Source organism: Cyprinodon tularosa, unplaced genomic scaffold, assembly GCF_016077235.1.
Source record: "Cyprinodon tularosa strain WSP-4 unplaced genomic scaffold, ASM1607723v1 ctg526, whole genome shotgun sequence".
Lineage (NCBI taxonomy): Eukaryota > Metazoa > Chordata > Actinopteri > Cyprinodontiformes > Cyprinodontidae > Cyprinodon > Cyprinodon tularosa.
The window spans coordinates 1,227,573-1,242,083 of NW_024039259.1; the positions used below are offsets into that span (position 1 = coordinate 1,227,573).

The window sequence follows — 14,511 nt, forward strand, 5'->3', positions numbered from 1 at the left end:
TTGACTTCCTTGGTTGATGAATCCTGAGTAGTACAGCTACCTTCCTGGCTGCTGTTTTGTACACTATGGGTCTTTGCTTGCTACATTTAAACAATATGGCTGTCATGGCTCTATGCTAGCTTTACAAATGCACCACTTTATCTGCACACATGCTGTGCTACATATACAGAGAAAAGTGCAATGGTTTGTTCTGCAATAATGGTGGATATACCATATTTTTTTATAAAATGGTATATTGCACATAAACAAGTAGTATTTCCTTGTTTATCGTTGGTTATTTCCTCAATGTGGCGAGTGGAGGTGCTAACTGAAAGAGGCATCGGTGTCATCGTCTTTAGTACCGAACAAGATTAATCGATTGTCCAACGTGAGTGGCAATTTAGCCTTAAGCAATATGCTTAGCCACCATGATGCTCGTAGGAAATAGCCTCGTGAGACCTTCCTGATCTTGCGAGCTTTCAAGATTTCACTCGCTAATCAGTGTGGAGACTCCGTTAAAGAAAATTTGGAGCCGTTCACCAAACGAACGCCCAATCAATGTTGGCTTTGAGGCGGGTTGAGGTGTGACGCAATGAGAAGCGCGACAGTTCAGTCTAAAGAACATGGCGGCTTCAGCCGATGAAACTAGCGTTAGCGTGGCAAGTTTTATCGGAATTACAGAGTATTTCTTCACTGAAAGAAGAGCAAAACACTGCTCTGGAGGCTTTTCTCAGAGGAAAAGATGTTTTTGCTCTTCTCCCGACTGGTTTCGGCAAGAGTTTCATCTATCAATTGGCTCCTCTTCATCGTCGCTCTGTTAGTACGTCATATGCTTCGTTGATCTGATTGGTTTATTTGGCCCGTCTATCACCAACATAGGTCAATCAGCTAACCAGTATTTTCGCTCCTTCCCAAAATTACTTCAACGGAAGGTTTCCAGATGGATATGCGGAGCAAATCCATCTGGCGGAGTCAGGTTACGTAGGAAATGCCTGTCGAGATAAATCCATATTTTAGGGTACAAATCGTTGTATTGTCTGTAAAAAGTGGCTTTAATGTGTCACGTTGAGTCACAGAATAACTGTGGCCTTTTCTTTTTCAAAATAAAACTTCTTCAAATTTACAAAATAAAGTCCTTTTTTAACTTTTTTGGAATGACTATGATCTGGATGACTGAGAATCTTCACCAGATCAATTAATTTGATAATGTAATATTTACCTAGAATTATCGTACACAGATCATAAGGTTATTCTTTCACTTTTTTTCTGAAAGAATTACATACGTTTATTAATAAATAACCTACTTATGTTACTAAAATACTAAGAATAAATTGATAAATTGGTTACTAAAAAATCAATTATTTATCGTTTTTTTGATTACTTTATCAATCTAAAAAGAGATACTTCACGCAAATTAACATTTCTAAAAGAACAATATTTGAAATAAAGAAAAATATCCTTTATTGCACATTTTAAACTAATTAAAAATGGCAAAACATGTAAAAAGGAAATGTTTATACACATAAAATTTTGAATAAAGAAACTATATATCTATAAATATTTTTTACTGTAGCTATAAAGTTCTATACGGAAGAGGATTAGGGCCACTGGAAAAAAAAAAAGTAAACTGATTTTTAAATTTTATTTCAGTTTAACATGGGAAAACAGTCAGAATTCTGAGATTAAAGTCAGAATTCTGATTTTTTCTCAGAATTCTGACTTTTTTCCTCAGAATTCTGACTTTTTTTCCCCATACTATACTGAAATAAAATAAAAAAAATCAGTTAACTTTTTTTTTTTTCCAGTGGCCCTAATCCTCTTCCGTAGTTCTAAGTAGGTTATTCTTTCAGAAAACTGTGTTTTAGAGTCCTTGTGCCATTACTCTACTGATCACATTTAATTAGAAAAGTGGTTTAAGATTATGATTAAAATTTTTTTTATTAATTTACAATTCATTTAAATTGCACAATAAAGGTGTTTTTTTTCTAAATTCCAACTGTTTATTAAATTGTTTTAATTTACTAATAGTTTATCTTTTTAGATTCATGAACAAAAGATAGTTTATTTTGAATTTATTTACAATTATTTATCTGTGATTCTGTGTATTCCATGTTGAGATCAAAACAGGTGAGATTTTCATGTTAATAAATAAAATGTTATGCCTTTTTTTGTCATTTTTTTATCCCATTGATAACAAATTGGGTTGAGTGGTGAATATGTTCCTGTGTTTCGATCTGAACCTTGTTACGAACTGAACCTCAAGCCAAATTAAAAGCAAATAAGTTTCCCTCTATGAGCTTTACTTTGTACTAAAACTTGCTATATGTGTCAGATCAGAGATGAAGTCCGTATCTGATATCTCACAATGAGCGGTCACTTCTGATTTTTATATATATTTATATAGTATCCAGGGCCTGGAAGTTCTCACTGCCCCAAACACACCGTGTAGAGACACATTTGTGTGTACACTTCCTTCACACACACACACACACACACACAAACCGAAAATGGACCGTCCCTCAGCGACCTACAGCTCAGCCATGACCCCGCTCTTCCTGCCCCTTAAACAGCATTATTTGAACCCTCCAAGCAGCAGAAGGTCTGAACATTCCCCTGAGGTCGATTACAAGAAAAAGGTTTCCATGGTCAGTTGACCCATAAAAAAAATCAAAGGTTAGTGCTCGTTATCCAATACTTTCATTTATGTTAAGCTGGAAAAATTAGATATTAGATTACAGTTTGGTTCAAAAAGCAAAATTTCAGTTCTTCTGTTAAGTTTTGAAGAAAAATCAAACTGCCTAAATGTACATTAACCAATACAACTCAGTAAAATAATGTTCTATGTCTTCACTGTCCTATTTCCATAATAAGGGTTAAACAAATTATATATGAATTTGATGTCAGGTCTGTCAAATTTCACCCAAATCTAACAAAGGAAAGGTCAGATATCATCAATTCAAGTTTTAAACATGCTAAGGTAAGTGAAGTGTTTCAGTAGCAAAAGAAAAAACAATGTAATAAGGTATTTACTGCAGTATTTCAGCTGCCGTAGCATTGATTCTGTTGCAGCTGGAAGGTATGAATGACTAGCAGAGCCGGTGCGTTCATTTGGCAGAGTTATTAAAGACATGTAGCTCATATCGGGAATTCTGCAGAAGAGGTATGGATAGATAGATGGGAGTTGCAATGACATTAGAGCTTTCTAATTGAATATACATTAATCAATGACAATACACACAACAATAGTGTTAAAAAAAGTTTAAAAAGTATGACTTCTTTTGCTTCAGCAAATTCCCTGGGTTATCTAGCCTAGTAAAGGGAGTCGGTTACAGCAAACCTTGGTGTCAAAGTGAATGCTGATGTTAAATTTGATAGATAAACGCAACTGTGAAGAAAATAAATAAATCCCATTATCTCCAGAGATCTTTTAGAGAAGGTAATCCATGCCTTTATCACTACCCGGCTGAATCACTGTAACGCACTTTATTTGGGGGTTAGTGCCTCTAACATTGCTCAACTCCAGAGAGTGCAAAACGCTGCAGCACGTCTTTTATCTGGCACTCGTAAGTATGAGATCATTACCCCAATTTTAGCCTAATTACACTGGCTCGCTTTACGTTTTAGGATTCATTTTAAAGTTCTTTTATTTGTTTTTAAGTCTCTCCATGGTCTTGCTCCATCTTATCCTTCTGAGTCGCTGCACCTTCATGCTTTCGTGCTTTCTTTGTTGCAACACCGAAATTGTGGAACGACCTAGGGGTGTAAATCACATCCATCATGGCGATTCGATTCAGTATCGATTTCCTGACCCAACGATTCGATTATTTTCGATACTCAAGAATAAACCACGATACGATTCTATTCGATTAATCTTTTTTTTTTTTTTTTTTTTTTTTTTTGAGACCTTACAGGCTAAATAAAGTTTCAAGTTTTAAATAAATCAATGAAAGCTGCAATATCGTTATGCATTTTTTTAAACAACAGCAAATAACAGAAGTAGAAAAGTTGCATCAAAAAATACTGCAAAAATACTGCACATAATCAGTGCAATGGGTGCAATGCAATACCTCGGCTCCAGACGTCCCCACCCCCTCCACAGATGCTCTGCTGCTCCTCTGTCAAATTGTAGTTGACCGCAGACAGTGCCGCAGACAGGAGGCCGGCTTGTTTTGTTTTTATGACCGAAATTGCGTAAAACAACTCGTGAAGTTTGACCCGCTAGAAGAGCGAGGTGCGCGAAAACGCTGTGACCCTTTTTCCACCTGGATCTCCGCTCTTTTTGGCCCTCATGTCCCTCCGTCGTCGGACTAAACTCGCCCCCACTTCCTCACCCGCCACCGCCTTTACAGTGACAAAGAACCGCTGCTGTTGGGGGGTTTTGTGCGCTGTTGATGTCGAAATAATACTCACTTAAAAATATATTCAGAATATTTTAAACCCACTGATAATGGCAAATATAGCAAAGCTGCTCTCTGCCATTGAACACAGGAGCAGCAGAAGGATTTGCCGCATCTGGACACACTTTACTGGACGCGCTTAAGGAGCCTCAAAAATCCACTTGAGGAGCATCAGACCTTAATGTGTACAGGCATAAAAAATGAAGCAGCACAAGCTTTTTTGCTACTTCTATCGCGTGTGGACTGAACATGGCATAAGGGGCTGCTTCAGCTGCTTAGATGCGTCAAGATGCAAAGTACAAAGTCTTTACACCCTTCTATACATATGGACAGAGGACTGATGATGAAGTGGGTGTTTCATTGATCACAGCTTGATCCAGTTGCTCAAACAAGGAGCTGCTGTTGCATGCGGGTCCCTTCATTAGCAGGTGTTGTTGTGGGCAACAGGCAGCTTGTTTTGGTGTTATAGTGACTGTACTTCAAGGATCTTTTTAGCTTGTATGATTTCATGATATTATAGAGTTATTTCACTGTAGTTTGCCACAAAGCAACCAAAAAGTAGTTTACCGACAGCTGAAAGCAGCGGCTTGGCAATGCCAGATGTCTCTCTGTTTCCACACGAGCAAACCAACAGCAGCTACATCTGCACACAGTCACAGCTGTCAGACATACAACATCGTAGTTTCCATTACTTTATTTGTTTTCACCGTTTGTGTCGTTAAACATTTGAAAATCTGCTGATTCTCTTGAATGTCAGGACTAGAATCCGATTAGCTGTGGTGTTTATTTTGTTCTTTTCTCTGGTGCTTTGTCAACCTGAATCCGTGTCGACAGTCATGTCTCTCGTACATGTTAAATATCTTCAGTCTTATCAGGTTGTTGCTTCCTTTCCACAGTCTGTCTACATTTATCAGCGACGTTTCCACAACAACACAGATGGATTCTAGTGGACAAATGAGTCTCTCTTTGTGCAAGATTTCATCAGCGCGGTTTGTTGTTGTCGACGCTGCCCTGATAACCTTGACAGGAAAAATGACAAGTGTTTAGAGCTGAATGTGAGAGGCATAATGGATGAGGACATCCTGCAGATTGGCACAGATGGAGGGAATAAAAAGATGAAGAGAAGGAAAAAAGACTCAGGCTGCAAGGTCAATATCCACTGAGGTGTTTAATGTTTAGGCAATCTTTTCATTTATAAAGATCTGAAATGTTGGAAAGTCACATGAGAACGTTCCAATTAAAGACACACTCAAATCGCCAATTAGTGCTTGAAGCCAACTAATGATTTTGTTTTTAAAAAAAGGAAATAGTTCATTTTTAATGTTGGTGTGTAAAGTATTTGCAAGCCATTATTTTTACCTTAAAAAAAAAACAACTATCAGAGTAATGTCACAAAACATTTAAGTAGAAATGGATTCTATGGAGTTGAGCTAAGAGTTAATGTGAGTAGTAGTTGCTGTTGTATTAATCATTTGATTTAATTGTGTAACATAGAATCATAAAAGCAAAGTTTTATTTTTGCCAGAGTAATAATTGCCGTGTTGCGCAATAGTTAAGCTATGCAAAGCCATTTGGGTTTGCCCATCAAAATGAACAGATTATGTTTCTCTTGTTTTCTTTTATTAAAGCCGAGACTAAGAACCTATGAACACGTTTGGCTGTTGTAAGGCAAAACTATTTTTGCTGAATAATTGCTAAATTACAACATATTCAAAATATAATATAATTATGATATAATGTAACTGTGATGTAAAACAACTGAAAATTAATTTCTTTTTTTTTTTTTTTTTTTTTTTTTTTTTTTTACAGTGTCCTGTCTGGCAAGGTGGCAATAAGAATAATTGTCTTGATGCCAAAAGGAGCCCAACAGATTTTACTTTCACAAGTGTAGCGGTATCGCAATTGCCATACCGCTCCACTTGTTTCATGTATATAAATTGCTTTATTATAATTATGCAGGGAGTTTTACAGTTCATATGGACACTGCAATGTAAGTAGAGCAGAAAAACAGAAGAAGAAAAAGGAAAAAGAAAAGGACAAAAGATGAAAGAAAGAGGAGATAGGAAGGAGACAATGACAAAACATTTTCAGTCTGCTTCATCACCTGTAATGAGATGGAGAAAAAAAAAAAAAAAAAGAAAAAAGAACAGCACAACCAAAAGACATGGTACGAGATATACAATAAAGCAAACACCTTGAAACTATCACTAAAGTAATATTATTAAGTCTGACATGTACTCTGTGTTACCTGAAGATATGAATGTGGGGTTTCTGTTTGGAAGTGAATCTCTAAGTACCTGAAGCCTAGCACCTGTAGTTGTTTGTGAGGGTGAACTTGTGCATGTAAAGTTTTAACCATAGAAAAAAATGCTCAATAGTGGTTGTGGAGAGCCGGAGAGGCACACCCCCCAGAGCACTGAGTCCAGCGCCGGGAGACCCAAAGCCCCAGGCGCCCAAGGGGACCCCAGAAGCGAAGGCACCAAGGCGGGGCCAGCCCCGGAAATCAGACCCCACCAAGGCAGGAGGAGAGACAGCCACGAGGAAGCCCCCCAGCCACCGCCATGCCGGCGCCCCGGGGAGCCGCGGGGACGAGTCCGCGGGCCCCGCCGGCAGCCGGCCACCCCGAAGTAGGGCCGGGCGCCGAACACCAGCCCCCCCACGGCGCCGACCGAAACGCCCCAGCCCCACAGAGCACCGAAACACGCCCCGCCCCCCCGCACCAAGCCCCGGCGACCGGCCGCAACACCCACCGCGACCGCACCACCCAGGAAAACACTAAGACGGCCCCGCCCCCGGCCGGGGCCCATGCGCATCCGCCGCGAACCGGCCACGAGCGCCGCGGGACCCCCCCCCAAAACGCCCCCCCGGCCAAAAGCGCAGCCCCACCCCACCAAGACCGATGCCAACAGCGCGCAACGAAACACACCGCGCACAGAATCAGCCCGAGAGCAGAAAAGCCGCCCGGCGCAAAACCGCAAGAGGAGCAGACCGCAGCCGGCGCAACCACCCCCCCCAGCAGCCCGAGGGGCAGCACAAAGCCAGAGCGGAGCGAACCGCGCCGCCCCCCCACCGGACGATGCCAAAGCAGCCCAGCCACGTCCGCCACCCCCCCCGCAGCCCGCACCAGGCCCCGACACGCGGCCAGAGCAGCTCCGCCGCCCCGGCCCCCCACCACGCGCCGGTCATAGCCACCCCAGGCCCACACCCGCCCCGCAGCCCCACCCGCCGCGATCAGTGGGAACAGAGCAGCCCCGCCATGCCTCCAGGAGGGAAAACCCACCCGAATACCCAGCCAGCGCAGCCAGCCCGCCCAGACCGGCCCCCCAACACTACCCCCGCCGGAGCCGCCCGGACCCCCACACACCAGCGGCGCGCCGCCAGCAGGACCCCCACCCAGCAGGCCCGCCTGCCCCCCGAGAAAACAGACATGCCAAACCCCCCAAAGAAAAAAAGAGAAAAAAAAAAAAAAAAAAAAAAAAAGGGGCCCCCACAATGCGACAGCGGACACCAGACACCGACCCGCCCGCAACCGCTCCCCCCCACCGAGGAAGAGAAAAAAAAAAAAAAAAAAACAAATAAATAGGTAAATAAATAAATTAATTAATAATTACAATTAAAATAAATAGGCAAGAGGAGAAGTGCGAGCGGAAAAACCGGAGCCCAAAACAGGACCCAAGACCCGCACCCCACCATGCCGCGCAGCTCCCCCCCTCCCCGAACCGATACCACAGAACCGGCATAGGAAAGAAACACCGCCCAGGAACCGGCATCGTAGCGAAGGCACCGGCACCGACCCCGAAAATCCCCGAACAACACCCAGCCCCACCCCGAAGCGGATCCAGTCCCAGGCCCCAGGGATCCGAGGCCCCAAGGGCACCCCACCCCCAGACAGGAGCCCCAGCAAAGCCCCGGCCGGCCGGGGCCAGCGGAGAGGCCGCCAGGAATGAGCCAGCAGTCCCCCGGGCATCCACCCCCAGCTCCACCAGTGCACCGGTGAGCCCCGACGCCAGCCAGCGGAGGGAGAGCAGGACGGGGGGAATGGGCTCCGCACTTAGCGGAGACTTGAGATGTATTTGGGAGAGGGTGCGGTTGAGACCCCAACCTGGGAAAGAAAAAAAAAAAAAAAAAACACACCATCTCAATCATGCCTTCCCTCCCTAGTGCCCCCACTCGTACCACAGGAAAAAAAAAAAAAAAAAAAAATTGAATAAAATAATAATAATAATAAATAAAGAAAATAACAACGCAGACACACATTCACACATAACACTCACATCCAATAATACCAGGACCAAAAACCCGGTGACACCGGTGGTCGGTCCCGGGACTATCGGATGACCCCATAAGTGAACCTAAAATCCGGATGTGAGGGGAGGGGAGCGGCGACACCGCCACACCAACCCATCTCTTTCCTGCTTCAAGCCCGGCCCCCCACCCCGCACACGGACCGGACCACCCCCCGCAAGAGCCCCCCCCGGGACCGGGGCCCACCCATCCCGCGCCGGCCACCCAACCAGAACCGCCCCCCCCCCCCCGAAAAGAAAAAAAAAAAAAAAAAAAAAAAAAACCTTCAACCAGGCACTTCATGCCCCTCCATCCAACCTTCTTTGGGGAGAGCAGAGGTGACAGCCCCGCCACCAGCAGGCCACCTAGGCCCCGCAGCCAGCCCCAGCCAAAACCACGGACCAGGTGGCCCGCTCTTCCTCCAGGCCCCAGACTCCAGGCGGCAGCCGGAGAACAGGGGTGTGAGAAGACCCCGATCCTCACTGCGCCCGCTCGAATGTGGTGTTGTTGCGTGTTGCTCTCAGATGCAATTAAAACTGGGAGTACCAAGAGGGGGTGTCCGGCACACTCCACCCCCCCTCCAGGAGATAGACGGTGCCAGCACACCCTCCCCCTTCGACAACCCTCAACCCTCAATGTCTAGATGCGAGAGGGGATGGAGGAGGCCGACCGTGGTGAGGCCCATAAAATAAGCCCCCCCCCGGTGGCCCTGACCCCCACCCCCCGAAAATGCCCTACATAGATGTGTGTTGTGAAAATGATGTAGATGGAAGTGTCTAAAATGCAAAATAAAATTGGGGTGGGGGACGTCATCAGAAGGTGTGGCCCTCCAGTAACGACCCCCTCCCCAAAAACCTACATGTGTGGCCGAGTGATGGAGCAGGCAGAGGGAGGATTTCGGGGATGGGGAGCAAAGGACTGGGGTGCCTGCTGCACTCCCAGGGAGCCAGCTCCCCCGCTGACTCCAATAGGCACCCCCGTTCCCCGAGAGCCCCCCCAGAGAAGGGGGCCCCACCAGTTTCACCACCATAGCCCGGGGGCACGGGACCGGCAGCAGGACCCACCAGCCAGCCGGGCACGGAGCCGACTCCACCACCCCCCCCCCGTCCTGTCCATCCAAAAAAATAATAATAATAAAAAAAATAAATAAATAAATAAGTAGATAAATAAATAAAATTAAAAAAATAAATAAATAAATTAAATAAAAAAAAAATAATAATAAAAAAAAATAATAATAAATAAATAAATAAATAAATAAAAAAATATAAAAGGAAGATAAGAAAAAAAATAATAATAATAAATAAATAAATGAATAAGGGAAGGGACAATCCCAGCCGGCCAGCCAACGCGCAACACGCAGAGCCCCCACCCCGGACGAAGCCCCACCAGGGGGCAGCACGGACCAGGACCAAGACAGGGAGCCAGACCCAAAGCCCTTCAAAGATCTTCTTCCCTCTATCACCACCCCCCACCCCCCCTCCGGAGATGTAATCCCTCCCCTACAATAACAATCAAGCTACTCACCACACAAGCGACAGAAGACATCCAGGCCGAGATCATACCTACTCCCCCTCCCTCCCCTTCCCCCACTTACAGAGTGCAAACCCGTGAGGGGGTAAGCACTTGCCATAGGTGTTAATGTCCATGCCCCCCCCCAGCCCAGCAGGCCCCGAGGCACCCCGGCACACCAGAGGCCGTGGCAGCAGGGACAGACAGCCAGGCGTACACCGGCCCAGAACCCAAGCAGCACTCCCCACAGAACCCGAACCCCCGAACCCCCACCGGGGACCCCGCCCAAGGGCAATGCGCCCCAGGGATCCCAGGCCCAAGGAGCCACCCCAGACCCACCCCGCAGTAGGGCCGGGCAATGCCCAAAAACCCCCGGCACCGGCGCCAGCACCCCCACCCCGACCCCGGCCCCCGAACGACTCCCCCCAACACCGGTCCCACAGCACCAATCCGAAGAAGAAGAAAGCCACACAACACAGCTAAGCGCAAATCCCGAGCCCCACTCCAAGCCCCGATCCCCCCGCCCACACACCCCCTCCCACACAAAAAACAAACAAAAACAAAAACAAAAAAATTATAATATTCTCCCCCTCACCGGAGAAGAACGGCCGCAAACAAGCCAGTGCCCAACACCCACCGCCACACCACGAGGACCCCTCCACCCAGATGCTCCTCCCCAGAAAAGTCAACATGCCTGCCCTCCCAGGAGACAGGCAAGCCCGCCGAACAGGAATCCCCCCGGCAGCGCACCGCCGGCATGCGGGGGCCCGAGCAGCCCCAACAGAAACAACACCGGAAGGCCGACAAGGACGAACCGACGGCACCAACCAAGCCCCCAGGCGGACTCCCCCACCCAAAAACACAACGAAACCACCCCGCCCCCACCGACCACAGCAAACACAGCCGCAAGGCAAAGCAAAGGACAGAGCAGCCCCACCCGGCGCACGCCAGAGAGCCAGAGCAGCAAGGCCGCCCCAGCCGCCAGAAGCCGGCACAAGCAGCAAAAAGAAAGCAGCAGACGCGACCCCACCACCCCCGCCGCGCCCGGCGCGAAAGCAGCACGACCCACCCCGCTCCGGCCCCGCACCGCCCACAGGCCGCCGAGAGGAGGACGGCCACGCCGGCCACGGCCCGTCCCCCCCCCCGCCGCCAAACACCGAGCAACCCTCCACTCCCAAGCCGCGCACGATGCACCGCACCACGCGTCACCGGCACCCGCCCCAACAGAGCGAAGCCACACCCCGACCCGGGGGCACTCCAAAGGGACCCCCGACGCCCGCAACCCGCCCACAACAGACACACACGAACCCCGGCCACAGGCGCGACCACCCACGCCCCCCCCGGACGACGCAACCACGGCAAGCACCACGGCCAACCACCGAAACCCGGCACCGGAAGACGAGGCACGCCCCGACGCCCCGCAGAGCAGAAGCACCCCGGCCAGCACCACAAAAGAACCGATGCCCGGCGCCCAGCCCCACCCAGCAGCAGCACAGCCACCAGGCCAGTAGCCCACGTCCGCCACCACGGAACCCCCCAAGAGCACCGCACGCGGCCGCCGCAGGACCCCCCCGCGGCGCCCCAGACCCCGCCCCGACGGGGGCAACAGTCCCCCGGGCCAGACCCGCCAGGCACCCCGCTCCGAGCACCCCCCCGAGCCCCCAGGACCCAAGGACCCCCGAACTAGCCCCCGCGCCCCACAAGACGCACCCCATAGCCCCCCACTACACTAAGTGATGGAGCCGATCAAGGGAGCCCAGAGAGATCGGTCTGATGGGGATGCAGATGCTGTCTCAAGATTAATATGATCCAACAACAGATCTCTGTACTGATTGATGTTGAGTTTATCCTTACTCTTCCAATTCATGAGGATAGTTTTCTTTGCGATACATAATGCAGTGAATGCCAAGCAAACCGATTTTTTTCCCATAGAGCTTCCCTCAAAGTCACCCAGCAAGCAAACTGAAGGGGAAATTAGGATTTTACAACCCAGGCACAGTGATAGATCCTTACATACCTGTACCCAGAATCTCTGAACCGGCGTGCATAACCATAGCGCGTGAAAATAATTATCAAGTCGATTGCCTGTGCACTGTGGACAGATGTTAGATTGCGCAAAACCCATCTTGAATAATCTTTGACCTGTATAGTGCACTCTGTGGAGGATTTTGTATTGTATTAATTGTAAATTGGGGTTTCTGGTCATGTTAAAAGTTCTTAGACATATCTGAGCCCAGATGTTTTGTTCAAAGCTGACTGATAAATCCTCCTCCCATTTAGTAATAGGAAGAGATATTGTATCATCCAGTTTAGTCAGTGTCCTGTATAACTTAGACAGTAGTTTGGGGGGGGTTAACTCTAGAAACTCTGATATTTTAGTTGGAATTATTAAACCTCCATCAATATGCTTAAATTTATTTCTAATTATAGCTTTGATTTGCTCATATTCTAAGAATTTATTTTTGTTAATGCCATATTGCAAATTTAATCTAGCGAATGTGATAAACTCCGTACCTTCAAACAAATGATCCAGATATGTAATACCTTTATTCTTCCAGTACGGAAAGTTTATCACATTATTGTTTTGTAGAATGTCAGGGTTATTCCAGATGGGTGTACGACTGCACGGGATAAGTGATGAGTTCGTTATTTTTAGAAATTCCCACCATGCTGTCAGGGAAGAGCTGATGTTAATATTTTTGAAACATGGGTGCCGTTTGATCTTAGAGCTAATAAACGGCAAATCTGAGATTATTATATTACTGCATATATCCTGTTCTGTGTCTATCCAGGGCTCATCTAAGGGATTATGTTTTATCCATTTAGAGATGTATTGTAATCTATTTGCTAAATAGTAGTATTGGAAGTTAGGTAAATCTAGTCCCCCTCTGTCTTTAGTTTTCTGTAGTGTTTTTAAGCTGATACGAGGGGGTTTGTCCTTCCAAAGAAATTTAGAGATGGAAGAATCTAGAGATTTAAACCATTCGGTTGATGGTTTATTTGGGATCATTGAAAATAGGTAGTTAATTCTGGGTAAGACCATCATTTTAATTGAGGCTACCCGACCCAAAAGGGAGATCGGAAGCGATTTCCATCTTTCTAGGTCCTCTTCTATTTTCATTAAAAGAGGGGTGTGGTTGAGTTTTGGTAACTCAGCTAGTTTAGATGACACAGTAATTCCCAAATATTTGATATTTCCTGATTGCAATTGTAGACCTGAGGGATTCTGTAGAGAGCAATTAATTGGTAGTATTACAGATTTAGACCAATTTATAGAGTATTCTGAGACTTTTGAGAAAGATTCTAGTAAACTAATCACTTGAGAGAGGCAAGTGTTTGAGTGCTGGAGATAAAGTAATACATCATCTGCGTAAAGACTAATTTTATGCTCCATTTTCATGCCTTTTATACCTTTAATCATATTTGTTTGTCTGATTGTAGCAGCCAGAGGCTCAATAAAAATAGCAAAAAGTGAGGGGGAGAGTGGGCATCCCTGTCTGGTGCCCCTCTGGAGACAAAAACTGGAAGATGTTTGATTGTTTGTCCTGACACAGGCTGTTGGGAAGCTGTATAATATTTTTAACCAATTTATAAAGGAATTGCCAAAGCCAAATTTATGTAGAGTAGCAAATAAAAATTTCCAGTTTACTCTATCGAATGCTTTTTCTGCATCTAAGGACAATATATAGGATTTAAGATTTTTGCTGTAGGAATAATCTATTAAATTCAGCAGTCTGCGTGTGTTAGCAGCTGACTGCCTCCCTTTAATGAAACCAGTTTGATCTGGGTGGATTATGAGAGGAGTGACTTTATCTAACCGTTTTGCTAAAGCTTTACAGACTATTTTAATATCCACATTAATTAAGGATATGGGACGATAGCTGGTCGGAAACATAGGATCTTTGCCTGGCTTAAGCAGGAGACTAATGGTGGCAGAATTCATATTAACTGGAAATTTGCCATTATCTAGAGTTTCCTGCAGCATTCTGTGGAACGTTGGGGCCAGAATGTTCCAGAACTCTTTATAGAACTCAGTAGGGAACCCGTCTGGACCTGGCGCTTTATTATTTGGCATGTTTTTTAATGCTTCCTGAACTTCAGCTGTAGACAGCGGTGAGTCCAGGGTCGCTCTTTGACTCTCTGATAATTTAGGAAGAGTTATTTTATCCAGAAATCGCTTGATATCATTATCTGATGGATTTAACTGTGATGTGTATAAAGATTTATAGAAATCTCGGAAGGCATTGTTAATATCCTCCGGATCCTGTAATGTATTACCAATTGAATCTGTAACTGCAAATATAGTCGTTTTTTCTTTGTTTATTTTTAGCTGGTTAGCTAA

At 46.1% G+C, this 14,511-nt stretch overlaps 1 protein-coding gene across 2 annotated transcripts in view; it reads left to right on the forward strand.

Moving 5' to 3' along the window:
- Positions 1 to 14,511, forward strand: part of msra (methionine sulfoxide reductase A) — an 84,483-nt gene that overhangs the window by 8,119 nt on the left and 61,853 nt on the right. The gene's annotated exons all lie outside the window — the stretch shown is intronic.